Raw genomic sequence first — 14,698 nt, 5'->3', positions numbered from 1 at the left:
GCCAGCTATGCACTGCAATGAATTTTTGACTTGTACAGATTAATTAAACTCTTAATGAAGATTGGTGATAGGGAAACACTTTCAATAATATTCATTCACAGCCACCTCTACCAGATTAAGACTTATCGTAAGAAAGCAAAATAGTAAGTACATGGTAGCCTGAGGCCACCATTCGGTGCGCACCCTCAAGGCAAGAGCTCTGAATCTAAGTCCAGTGGCGTTCAGTCCTACGCCACCGAGATTGTGAAATCTGCTTGTTTCACCCTACTGGGTTTCAGCCTCAAGTCCAAGGGCTACAGATGAGTTTGAGGAAAAGCACATTCACTTAGTGGGGCTTCCACATTGAGTCCTTCTGGCGTAGCCTATGAAGGATGTATGTGCTTGGAAAGTGCAGAGTCTAAGTCCCAGTAGTCTATAGCAAATGGCCTGGGGTCACCAAAGACTGGATAGAAACTAGGTCCAAAAGTGTCCAATTAAGAACTGAGTACCAGGCACATTTTCTCCTTGGGTTCTATGTCAAGATTCTTGAATGTTCTTTTCCCAATAGGAGGTTACTCCTCCCATTTTCCTACCAACAGGCATATAACTGCCTTCTCCAAGACATGCATGCCCCTGCCCTCATCTTGACTATGGGAGTAGAAAACTTTGTCTTTCTTCCAAGGAATGGGTAGTGGTTTTGAACCACTAACCTTTGGGCTAGCAGCCCAATGCATACACTCCGCTACCAGGGCTCCTATAAAAACTCAACCTCACTGCCATTTAGTTGATTCCAACTCATTTTGACCTTATAGGATACAGTCAAAGTCCTCTATGGATTTAAGAAGCTTTAAATCTTTATGGGAAGGAATGCCTCCCTTTTCTCCTGAGAAGCAGCTGGGAGTTTTGAACTGCAGACATTGAGGTTAGCAGCCCAACATGTAACCCACTACACCACCAGGGCTCCTTTGTTTTTTTTTAATGTATACCACAAACATAATTCATATGCAGATGCAGAATTAATGAGATCCATCTATATTTCACAATGCCAGTTCTTTATGATGGGTAATTTACTACACTCATAATCCAATACCAAACTGTAGTTGCTGATGCTATGTGACATGAAGTCCGATGGGTCTGAATCTACACAATGCCATGGATCTGAAATCTCACTGCCATCAACTTGACTCTGATTCATTGGGAGCCTGAGGGGCAGAGTAGAACGGCTCTTGTGGTTTTCTGAGACTGTAACTTTTGTAAGGGAGTAGAAAGACTCAGTTCTCCTGCAGAAAAGGTGGTGGTTTTGAACTGCTGACCTTGCAGTTAACAGCCCAATGTGTAACCAACTGTCTCCAGAGCTCCTAGCTTCTGGAGTAGAATCAAAATCCAGAGCATGTCAAGGACACCTTGCCCAGTGCTACTTAGATGTCTCCTGAGATCCGGCAGCAATGAAAGTTCCCTGCCACCAAAGCAGCCTAATCCAGTACTTCAAGTACACTGACTTAACCCCGCCATCCTGCTAACATCTCTTTGATTTTTATCCATTTTCTGTAGAGCTAAAGAGAATTACTCCACCTAAAATGGTTTGCACGTGTTTGGGCAAGTCACTTTGTTCTATGCTCGTGGCCTTGTTAAGCATTCAAAATGTATGAATTCATTTCATCATCATGACCACCTCTTAGGTACTGGTTATTGCCATCAAATGGTACCAATGAAGAAATTGAAACTCAAGGACCTTCATGTCCAAGACTCTAAGTAGCTAATCTCAGATTCCCACCTACCTATCCTTTCCAAGTGCATGGCCTTCATCAAAAGCAGAAACTGCCTGCAGCTACATCACTCAACCCTGGAGGGGGAGCCAATGAGCAAGGCTGAACTGTTTGAGGGAGCTGCAGACACATTGGTCTCCAGTGCTCAGCAGGGGAAATGTGTTACGAAAGGAAATGAGAGCTGGCACCATGGTTGTTCTTCCAGAATTTCACTCAGGTCTCCACTTTCTCTCCTAGAGTGTATACACACACACACACACACACACACACACACACACACACACCCCGCTTTTGGCAGGACAGCCCCGATTCATAATAATTTTCCTTGCATCCCACGGCATTTTCAAAAAGCTAGGGTGTATGGTTTTCGGCTGCCATGTGGCTATTTCGCCAGGATATGAGTTTTATCAATGGTGTCCCACTTTACCAATGTTAAAATCTGGTCACCTCAAGCCATCAAGTCCATGTGGACTCATAGTGACCATAGAGGACAACATAGAACTGCCTCTGTGGGTTGTGGTAACTGAAAGTCTTTATGGGAGTAGAAAGCCCCTGCCTCGTCTGTCTACCACAGAGCAAATGGTGGTCTTGAACCGCTTACTCTTTGGTTAGCAGACCAGCACATAACCACTGTGCTATTGGGGCTCCCACTCACAGAGTTCAATTCTAACTAAATATCGACATCCTGACGCATCATTTTCCTGGGGAAGTAATAGTCTGATTTCCCTTTTATAATTCCAAAATCCATCATTGCCTCCTTTTCTGAAAACAAAACAAAATAATGTGTTTTCAAGAATCCACTTTTGCTCCCACTCGACATATTTTATTAAAGATTACTGGCCATGGTTTCAAGGTCACAACTGGAGGCTCTTTTATTATGTTAACTTGTAAGTCTTCTAGACGTGAATTCTTTCAAAGTGACTATCAAAGACCAACAATTAGAATGACGTCCTCTTCCCCCAAACTGTACCCGTATCTTTTGTTAGCTTTCTTCCAACATCACTTTCCTAAACATATTTTATGTCATTAGCATGTCCCAAAAGATCAAGAGCACTCCCAGAGGATCCCAAGGAGCTTAAGCTTGGTTACCGTATGTTTAGAAAAGGACGCGTCCATTCTAAAGTCCTCCTCAACTACTATCTGGTGTTTGCGTCCATGCCAATAAAGTGCATTTCCAATAAAGAGAAAAACCTCCTCCATCTGTAAGATGAGAAAACCTGGAAAGTTGAAGGGCTTGCCCAAGGTGACACAGGTGCTAAATGAAAGAAATGCCTTGTGTTTGGTAAATAAAAGGTGCCGTAAAGTGAGCCCCATTCCTCAGTTTTTTATTAACATGTATAAACGTGGGTTTCAGTTGTATTGTTATGCTAATTTCTCCAAAGTGTCCCTTGTACTTAAGAGAAATTGCAGCGTTGGTATTATACATTATATGTGTTTATTCATGCTTTAAAGGTTATATTTCTGCTCTACATCTCTCCAAGTCTTTATTTGCAAATTTTTCCTCACAGATAGGTATTGGTCTGTTGGTTGCATTTTGAAACAAAATTGTTTAGTGTTCTCACTCTTTGAGATTGCTGCTTCTTAAAGCAATAGCTTGGAAAATGTCTACAATGATGAGGCTACCTGTTCCCCCATTGAACTCATTGTGTGGAAGACAGACAGTCTCATATTTGGTGTGTGAATTAGCCTTTGTATTGGAAACATTTCTTCTGTGGCTATTTGCATCATTTACTCCCACCTCCATCTCAGGGGGTGGGCCCCACCACCCCAACTTCCCTTCCTTAGATTCCTTATGTTCAGGGCAACGAAATCTGAAAGATGAAACATTCTATCCTGATAGCCTCTTCTCCACTCCAACCACCCACAATTACAGGCACACCTCAGAGACCAGACCACCGCAATAACATGAACATGGTAATAAAACAAGTCAGGCAGTTATGTTTGACTTCCCATTTCATATAAAAGTTATAACCCAGGTTTCTGGGTGCATCTTGGGGACCCAGTCTGGGTGATGTGGAATGCTGGGACACTGAATCCTGGATTTTCAAGGTGCATAGCACGCTCCAGGGGCTGCATTGCTGCATTGGTGAGAGGTCAAGTGGGAACTATACTGAGTGAACTGGACTCTACCCCAGTCACACTATTAAAAAAAATCATTTTATTGGGGCTCATACAACTCTTATCACAATCCATTCATACATCCGTTATGTCAGGCACATTTGTACATATGTTGCCATCATCATTCTCAAAGCATTTTCTTTCTACTTGAGCCCTTGGTATCAGCTCCTCATTTTCCCCCTCCCTCCTCCTCCCTTCTTCCCTCCCCCATGAATCCTTGATAATTTATAAATTATTTTTTCATGTCTTGCACTGTCCAATATCTCCCTTTACCCTCTTGGCTGTTGTCCATGCCCGTGGGAGGGGGTTATAGATAGGTCATTGTGATCATTTCCCCTCCCTGACTCCTCCATCTTCCCCTTACTCTCCTGGTATGGCTCCTTCCAAAATTGGTCCCTAGGAGTTTATCTGTCCTGGATTCCCTGTGTTTCCAGCTCTTGTCTGTACCGTCTAGCCAGATTCGTAAGGTAGAATTAGGGTCCTGATAGTGGGGGAAGGAAACATTAAAACCCCAGAGGAAAGCTGTATGTTTCATTGGTGCTACACTGCACCCTGGCTGGTCCATCTTCTCCCCATGACCCTTCTGTAAAGGGATGTCCAATTGCTTACAGATTGGCTTTGGACCTACACTCTGCACTCCCCCCTCATCCACATTATAAACTTTTGCTCTGGGTCTTTCATGCCTGATAACTGATTCCATAGACACCTCATGATCACACAGGTTGGTGTGCTTCTTCCATGTTGGCCTTGTTGCTTCTCAGCTAGATGGCTGCTTGTTTACCTTCTTGCCTTTAAGACCCCGGACACTATATCTTTGATAGCCGGGCACCATCAGTTTTCTTCACCACATTTTCTTATGCACTTGTTTTGTCTTCAGGGATCATGTCATGAAGGTGAGTATCTCAGATTGTCAGATTATTAGAACAAAGTGTTGTTGCATTGCGGGAGTACTTGAGTAGAGGCCCAATGTCCATCTGCTACCTTAATAGTAAACCTAGAAATATATGTACATAGATCTATTTCCCCATCAGCATATATAAATATATTTACATGTGTACATGCCTATATTTAGACCTCTGTAAATGCCTTTTGCCTTCTAGTTCTTTCCTGTTTCCTTTTACTTTCCTCTTGTCTCACTATCATGTCCAGCCTTCATTTGGGTTTCAGTAATTCCTCTCGGTTACATTGCCCTTGATCAAGCCCTACCAGGCCTCCTACACACTCCTCGCCATTGATTTTCGGTCATTGTTGTTCCCTTGTCCCTGGGTTTGTTAACACCCACTTCCTTTCCACCACCCACCCCCCGCCTCCTCCTCTCCTATGTCCCCTGGAACTACCATTCTGTTGTTCTCTCTTCCATCTTGTTTATCCCACCTATCCCAGCCAGGTAGACATGCAGAGACAACAATATGCACAAACACAGGACCAAGCAAGACAAAGCAACAATAGAAAATAAAACAATAGCTACAACAACAACAAATAAACAAAACAAAAACCAACAAAAAAGAAAAGCCTTTAAATATTTCAAGGTCTATTTGTTGTCCTTTACGAGCGTTTTCCAGCCAAGTCTGATGGGACACCACACCATGGCCCCACAGTCTATATTTGGTGTTCTCTGGGGACCTCATTGCTCTGCTCCCCTTGCTGCTCTGTTGCACGCCCCCAGCGTCTTGCCTCAGTGTGGTGGGCTCAGGGCAGGCACAATTCCTGCTGTGTGTCTCCAGTGTTGTCCCCTGTGGTTCTATGGGTCAGGGAGGAACATCATCATGTCTTGTGGTGGGGCCGGCCCTATGGTCCTCTCTGTGCACTGGCTGCTCTGAGCAGAAACGTTGTCCTCAGAGCTTGGTGGACCAGGATGTGCTTCACTCTTTTTCCCTCCCACACCCCCCCCCCCCCCGCTTGCTCCCATGTGCTCTGATCAGACACGTCCCTCTCCTTGAGCTGTAGTTTCAGTGCGGTCCTCTGAAATGAATTCTTCTGGGCGAGGGGAGGCTGTCCACTTAGTTGGTAATGGGGCCGGCCCCTCAGGCCTCTCTTTCGGTTCTCTGCTTCTTGTGAATGTGTTGCATTCTCACCCAGACACACTTTTAACTTAAGGACTTAAATTGGAAATTCCATGGTGTCTGAGGAAGTGGAAGGCAGCTGTACAAAGATTACTGAACTGCTGGCAGGCAGGCAAACACGGTCTTGCTAAGTCAATGCCCAATTGGCTGTATTAAGGTATGCATTATTACAGCAAACCAGTGACAGGCATTCTCAGTGATTATTATTATAAATATCCCTGACAACTGGGAAAAAAGAGTCACGTTTACACCATACTATTATCTATTAAACTGTGCAATAGCATCATGGAAAAGTTTATAATATTGTGAAAGTTACCAAAATGTGACAAATGGATTTTGATCAGGAGCAATGTATCCGAGAGGACATCTTGAGAACCAAAGGGAAGGTGAGCATGGTAGTGGGGTAGGAGGAAGGTGACAGTAAACAGAGGAAAGAAATAGGAGGCAAAAGCTATTTATAGAGGGATAGCTATAGGCATGTATATATGTAAATATATTAATTTATAAAGAAACTGATAGAGGCCTTTGTACATATATTTATATGTCCAGTATTAAGACAGCAGACAGACTTTGGGCCTCTACTCAAGGCCTCCCTTAACACAAGAACACTTTATTCTGATAACCTGACACTCGTTGATGCTCACCTTCCTGACACGATTGCTGAAGACAAAATGGGTGCATAAGCAAATGTGGTGAAGAGAGTGGATGGTGCCCGGCTAACAAAATACATAGCATCTGGGGACTTAAAGGCTTGAAGTTAAACAAGCAGCCATCTAGCAGGGAAGCAAATAAGTCCACGTGGAAGAAGCACACCAACCTGTGTGATCATGAGGTGTCTATGAAATCAGGTGTCAGGTATCAAAAGATCCAAAACAAACAGTTGCGAACGAGTGGACTTGGATTGGAGACCCAAAGCCCATCTATAGACAATTGGATATCCTCACCCCCAGAAGGGTTATAAGGACAGGATGATTCAGCCAAGGAGTAGCATAGCACTGATGAATCACACAGCATTCCTCTAGTTCCTGAATGCTTCCTCCCCACCCTCCACCCCCCACTTCCCAATACTATGACCCAGTTCTACCTTACAAATCTGGCTAGACTGGAGAACACACATTGGTACAGGTAAGAGCTCTGGACACATGGAATTAAGGACAGATGACTCCCTCAGGATCAGTAGTGAGAGTGGTGGTATCATGAGGATAGAGGGATTGTTGGTGAGGGAGGGGGGAAAAAGGGGGAGCCCCCCCCCGCAAAGGGGATGAATAACAGAAATGTGAGTGAAGGGAGACAGCATACAGTGTAAGATATGAAATAATAGCAACAATATATAATTGTGAAGGATTCACGGGTGGGGGAGAGAGGGGGAAAAAGAAGAGCTTATACCAAGGGCTGAAGTAGAAAATGTTTTGGAAATGATGATGGCAACATATGTGCAAATGTGCTTGATAGAGTTGATGTATGGAATGTTAGAAGAGCTGTAAGCAACCCAATAAAATGATTTTTCAACAAATGCAATGCGAAGACAAGTGAGCCCATGCTGTTGAGGAAATGGCACCAAGGGTCTTGCCGAGCCCAGTGTTGCCCACAAATCGTCCATTTGTAAAAAAAAAAAAAAACAAAAACAAAAGCAGACACACCTGGAGGGATCCTAGAAACAAAGAGCTCAGGACGGCAGAACATCCCAGATATGGAATGAAATTCTTTACCAGTGCCCTCAAGTCAATTTCAATTCCCTGTCTCAGGTGTGCACCACAGTAAAACTTATACTGCATGAGGTTTGCAGTGATGGCTTATTCTGCCAGGACGTTCCCTCCTCGGGATCTTCTGATTGAATTTTTTGAACCTCCAAACTTTAAATTAGCCATCAAAATTCCTACTGATCCCCAAATATTTGAGAAATGGTAGGTTTTCACAGTTGTTTTCATTCTACGATGATTTCCACAAACTGAGCTAAGTGCCACTGAGCCCATTTCAATAGAGAGCAACCCCATAGAGCACAGGCGGGTTTCTGAGACTGTAAAGTCTTCCTGGGAGTAGAAATCTGCATCTTTCTCCCACAGAGAGGCTGGCGGTTTCTGACCGCCAGTGTTTGCCTATACGCATATAAAGAGTCAATCTAGAGATATCCCTAAGCTCATTTCATTAAAAGCAAAACAAAACAAAAACACTGATGCAAACATGATACACGTAGTCAAAATCTGGGCTATGATGAACCAAAGGGTCGGCAGTTTGAGCCCACCAAATGGCTCTTATGGAGACAGGATTGGCAATCTGCCTCCAAAAGATCATAGCCATCGAAACTCCCACGCACAGAGCACAGCCGCATTTTGAAACACCTGGGATTGTTCTGAGCTAGAATCAAGCCAAGGGTAACTGGTTGTATTAGTCTGGGTACTTTAGAGAAGCAAATCCACAGAAACTCATGTATAAGAGAGAGTTTTATATAAAGGGTAAGTGCACATCAAGAAAACATCCCAATCCAGTGCTGTCCAAGCCCACAAGTCCAACATTAACCCATATGTCCGACACCAATCCACAAAGCCCTCCTCCATCTCACAAAACAGAGGCAATGATACCGACTGCAGGAGGAAAGCCCAGTCAGTGAACTTGTAAGCATCTCAGCACTGGCAGGGGTCTCCACACGGCTGCTCCAGCACCCAGGGCTGCACGGGGGTAGGTCCATGTTGCATCTCCTCTGGGATGTCTTGCAGGAAGTGAGCCTTGCAAGCTGAAGCAGGGAACTGCTAAGGCAGCTGCACCCTGGTCTGACCATCACAAAGCAAGATACCCAAGAACTAGAAAGGTGAGGCCCGCCAAGCCATTTATCTCTCCGCCCTTCAATGAACCAAACTTGCGTTTATCAGCCAGGCTGGCACAATAAACTAACTGCCTCACTGGTTGATCCATGATGATGATAATGATGCCGATCTGGGCAAGCACTGGGACCTCTGATTTTGTGTCCAGTTTGCAAAATTCACTAGCACTCCCTTGGATGGAAGTGTCCAAATGTGAGGGTGTATGTGTGATTTGAAATCCCATACTTCCAAGAGAAGATGTTTCCAAGAGAAGATGGTTCAATTGGTGTTAAACACACAGAATTAAGCTTCCCCCAATAATAGGAGACCAAGAAAGCTGCAACATAGGAGTCAGTCTGTCACAACCAAAAGCTGTGCTCTGCGTCCTGTCCATCAGCCAGTCAACAGCTACGCGAGGAGGAGGGCATTGTGTGGATGTCCACGGCAGGGTCCCCTTCCTTCCCTTTCTTTGCCTTGGAGTCCCCAAGGGGTGGAGACAATTAAGCATAGCTGGGGGTTGGCAGTTTGAACCCTGCTGGAGGTACCTCGGAAGAAAGGCCTGGTGGCCTGCTTTTGAAAAGTCATGGCCTTGAAAACCCTGTGGCGCGCAGTTCTGCCCTTACACAGGTGGGGGTTCGTCTTGCCAGTGGACTTTGCGACAGCAAGAGGGTTAGGTTTAAGTTTTGCTTATTTATAAACCCAGAATAAATACAACTAGAAAAAAACCGCATCCTCCCCAAACACACTCTTTTTTAAGTTCGGAGAAGGAAGATAGCTTCGTGGTAGTGAGATGAAAGCGCCGAGTTCTGATCAGGAGACCTAGCTTGGGAGTTCCCCCTCTGCTCTCTAACCAGAAGCTTATGCAAGTCCTCGAGTGATGCAAACCTCCACGTTCCAGACACCCAGCTCAAAACAGCACCGAGCTGTTTATCAAGAAATATGATCACCCGGGGGGCGAACCCTCACCATTGTCCCCATGTCATCGCTAGGTTATAGAGGTTCAGGTAATTAAATAGTTTGCTCCACCATCCAGAACCAAGCTCAGGACTAGGACTTGATCCAATCATCCTAATTCTCTCTCTCTTTCTCTAATTTTAATCGATCATGTTATTATGGGCTCTAACAGCACTTATAACAATCCATACACCAATTGTGTCAAGCACATTCATAAATATGTTGCCATCATAATTTCCAAAACATCTTACCTTTTTTAAAAAAAGCATGTTATTGGGGGCTCGTACAACTCGTATCACAATCCATACATGCATCCAGTGTGTCAAGCACATTTGTACATTTGTTGCCATCGTCATTCTCAAAACATTTGCTTTCTACTTGAGCCCTTGGTATCAGCTCCTCTTCCCCACCCACCCATCCCTCCCTCATCTTCCTTCTACATGCTGACTTCCTCACTCTGGATTATGCTTGTGTTTGGGAAGACAAGAAAGGCTAGCTCCAGCCAAGGGCAGTTCCAGAAGCCTTAAATCGTATGTGTCAAAGCAGATAGGGATAAGGGAAAAGCCGAGGAAATTGTGACCGTTTGTAACTATATTTTTAGGAGAAAGCAGCGGTGTCTGCTAACCTATGACTTTGCCTCCTTTTCAGCCACACAGACCCATGTTTAGAACCGATGGGGGGTTGTTAGGCCTGTGAGCCTTCTCTTTCTCTCTTAAATTAACTTTATTTATTTGAGGCTTCGTGTCTATTGTTTTTCCTCTTGTTTGTGGGATATAACTGCAAAGAAAAACATATTCTATGTAGTTTCCCAACCCATTGCTTCAAATCAAATCAGTAACAGTATCCCATTAACGTCCCCAAAGGCGATTCTCCCCTCCCACTACCTTCTTTCCCTCCCTCAAATAGTTTCCTGTCCCTTCTTTCTCACCACCCCACCCTGGCCTCCTCCAAGTCTGCAGAGTCCTATCCTATGGTGTGAAAACGACTTTTCTTTTTTTTTTTTTTTTGACTTTTCTTTTTTTGTTAGAATAATGATGTCGTAAAATATTTATCTTTGTGAGATTGAATAACATTGCTGAGAATAATGTTCTCTCATTTTGTCCACGTCTTAAGGTGCTGAATAGATTTGTCCTTGTTTTTTAAGGATGCATAATATTCCATTGTATGAATACACCAGAGGTTATTGATATGTTCTTCGATAGTCAGTTTTATTATTTCCATACTTTTGGTATCATAGAAATTGCTGCCATAAACATAGGTGTGCATATGTCTGTTCATGTTTTGTTCTTTGTTTCTTTAGGTTATATACCAAGTAAAGAAATTGCGGGATCATAATGCAAACAAATTGAATTTGTTTAAGAAATCACCATACTGATTTCCAGCAGTGGTTGCACAATTCCACAATCCCACCAGCATGGGGATGAGGGTTCCAATCTCTCCACATGCTCTCTAACATTTATTTCTTCCCACTTTGGGTTTATTTTTTTGTTGTTGTTTTTTTCTAAGAGTGCCAGGTGAGGGTTGGTATCTCATTTTTGTTTTATTTTAATTTATTCTTTTAAAAAACATTTTATTAGGGACGCATACAACTCTTATCACAATCCATACATACATCAATTTATTCTTTTGCTAATGAATGTGAACATTTCCTCATGTGCTTCTTGGCTGCCTGGTGGCACTTTACTAAAGTATCTTAAATGTCTTGTGCCCATTTTTAATTGGGTTGTGTGTCCTTTTTTGAATTAAGGTGTTGTAGTTTCAATATAGATTTTACAAATCAGCCCTTTATCTATCATTGCTAAATAAATTTTTAATCTGTGGTTTCTGTTTTAACTCTCTTAATGAAGTCTTTTGATGGATACAAATGTTATTTCTTTAGGTCTCTGCCCTTTATAGTGTGGGCATTTTTCATTATGTTCAGTAGGGCATTTAAGCCTTGAATTATGGCCTTGCATTTGTTCCTATTTTTTTATTGATGGTCTTTATGGTTCTAGGGTTTATTTGCAGGTCTTTAATCCATCTAGAGTTTGTTTTTGTAGGTGATGGGAGGTAAGGGTCCTGTGTCATTTTTTGAAGGTGAAGATCCTATTTTTCTGGCACCAATTATTGAAAAGGATATCTCTTCCCCCACTTGATGGGTTTTAGTCCCATATCAAAGATTAAGTGTCTTTTTTTCCTGGGTTCTCCATTCTAGGCTGGTAAGGGGTCTTTATGTCTTTTCAGTAATAAAGTTTTAAACCTACCCCACAAGCCACCAGCAGAGGGCGCCGCCTGAAGTATCTCAGCTTCCGCTAACTGGCTCCTGCACGTACCCGAAAATAACTCTGAGGTTGGGAAAGGGAGGCTATCATTAGTCTTCTTATTTGCGGTTATAAAATGGAAATAAGCATAAGCGACGGGGGAGAGTTCTAAGACGATCACTATCTGAGAGGCCGCTGCTTGCGGAGTGTGCGCGCGCCCTGAAAAAGAGAAATGGGCTTAAGGCAAGACAACATGACTCACCTGATGAGGGCAGTGCGTAGTTTACCTGGTGCGACTTTTCTTCAGGACCGAACGTGTGTTTTGCGTGTGCGTTTGCACTTACTGACTTCTTAAAGAAATCATTTCCTGCGATGCGATGCCGGCGAACGTGAAAACGCATTAGGCACCGAGAGCCAAGTCAGGGATGTGTGCTCACTACACACAGGCCGAGCTTACGTTCGAACAATAATTCATAAGGCAGGACTCTGGCATGCTCGCCAACGTTAGTCAATGAAATAAGAGGTAAATTGTTTTTTAATGCTCTTAGCAATAACAGGTTTTTCAAGAACCGGAAAGAAATCTCCGCCGAGTCGAAAATCCGGCGGCGGTGCAGGGTTCGCGCTGGCCAAATCCCGACAGAGGGCGCTGTTGCCCGCTCAATTACTGGGAAGATTTTCCTCCAGGTCAAGTTTGCTTGCAATTTCTAAGGGGTTTCGGTAATGCCCGCACTGAAAAATTGACTAGGGCTTAAATGATCGTTATATAGTTCTCTCTATATGGGTATACCAGCATTGACTTTATGTTTTATTTTTGATAAAAACAAATAAAGAATTGTGATTTTTCAGTTTTTTCTTAAGAACGTAACAATTGCAACCAAATATTTCAAGATGTTTTCAATTAAAAATAAACAACCTAATATTTAAAACTACAACATACTAAATGAAAATTACACCTACATAGGCTATACAATAGTTCTCTAATCACAACAGAGTATATATTTTAAGTCGCTGTGAAGTAAAATTGCCTTTCCCTGGCTTGCTTCTGCTGCAGCTGCTTTCTTTAATTTCGTTAAGCCTTAGATTTTATTTACTTTAGACTTATCAACAGTGTGCCAAAATGATAAGGGGGGAGTGCTAAAACCCTAGAGTGAAAAAACATATATACACAATTTTTCCAAATGCTTTTTATTGGAGCGGAAATGATTTTTAGATAACAAAGATAATGGAGTTATTGATTTCAAGGAAGAGGGCACTTATTGAGATAAATAAATTTGTGTCTAGAGAATCCGAATTTACAAGTTTATAATATTTTTCTTTCGAAAGATTGATCTGCAACCATGGGGCGGGGGTGGAGTGAGGGGACCTTCTGGGCTAGGTCCCACCGCACCGTGAGGTTAGGGATTAGAATACGTGGTCCTGGGGGCTTAATTCCAAACCAGCTACGGAGGCAAAAAGGACCATGCTTTCTAGGCTCCGAGTGGGATCCCATAGATCGTCTGTATGTTTCAAGGCACTTAAAGGAGCGAACAGGAGAGCAGGAAACAAGACTGGAAGCTAAAAGGAAGAAAGGCGGAATAAGACAGGAGGGAAGGGGGGGGGGAGAACGGAGACAGGAAAAGGAACAAAACTGACAAGAACTGGAGAGGAAGAAAGAAATTCACTCTGAGGTTCCTTCGGAAGCACCTTCTTGGGGTTGTTTCACTCGACCCAGTTGGAGGGGTGGGAGTGGGGGGTGTCTGCAGAATGGTTCCGTTCCCCTAGGGTAAAGCATTTCTTGGATTGTAACGGAATCGCTGTCCACCGCCTCTGTCCAGAGCCCCTTGCTCGGCTCCCAAAGGCTCCCGACCCGCCCGCCCGCGCGCGGAGCGCTCACAGCGGTGGTGGCTTTAAAGACAATCGCCCTTTGCTGACTCCTTGTTACTTATCAGGTTTAATAACTTCCACCTCCAACTGCCCCAGTCTCTCCTCATTCCCTTCTCTCATTTATTTTCCCGCCCCAGGGGCAGAGATCTCGCTCTGGGCTCCCCTTCAGGCCCCAGGATCCTTCCTTCCGCACCCTGAAAGGGGGTAGGCCAAGTTGGGAGGGGGTGGGAAGGAAAGAGATGAACATTGGCTTCCTGATGCAATCCAGAAGCTCTGTGCCTTCAGGGAGCCCGTTCTCAAGGTTTGCTTAACTTTGTTCTTCTTGTTTATGTTTTCCTTTTGTAAAACAGAGAACTATTTTTTAAATCGAATTATTAAGAAAAAGAGGTATAAAAACGAACTACCAACCCTGCGTATTCCAAACCTCTTCACGCTTGCATTTCACATGTCTCTGCAGAAGTACATTCTCCTGAAGTCTTCCAAAGGTCCAGGTGAACATTTCTTGTCTCTCTACGATTCAAGCTTCTTAAAAGTTAGAGACAACACACTCAAACATAAAGCACACCTTTGTGAAGGAGACTCAACATGAATCCGGTGCGATTGTGTGTGTGTGCATGTTTGATCGAATGTGATTTCATAAAATGGAGACCCCAGCCTGCGCAAAACACACACATAAACAACTCCTAGCATGACAAACAGTACGGCCAGACAGGGGTGTTCAGACCGCATTTGACTTTCCAAATGTGTTCGACAAAATGGCCAGAAAATATTAGAACTGGTCACTGTGATGAGGTGGGCTTTTTTGTTCTACCGTGACAGAGGTACAACTTAATACACGCACACACCCCACACAAAGTCTCTATCTAACCCTCCACACTGCGACATCCTCCTTAAAAATACCAAAATCCAGATTTCAA

This window comes from Tenrec ecaudatus, chromosome 7 (genome assembly GCF_050624435.1).
Source record: "Tenrec ecaudatus isolate mTenEca1 chromosome 7, mTenEca1.hap1, whole genome shotgun sequence".
NCBI lineage: Eukaryota > Metazoa > Chordata > Mammalia > Afrosoricida > Tenrecidae > Tenrec > Tenrec ecaudatus.
This window is presented reverse-complemented; position numbering follows the sequence as displayed.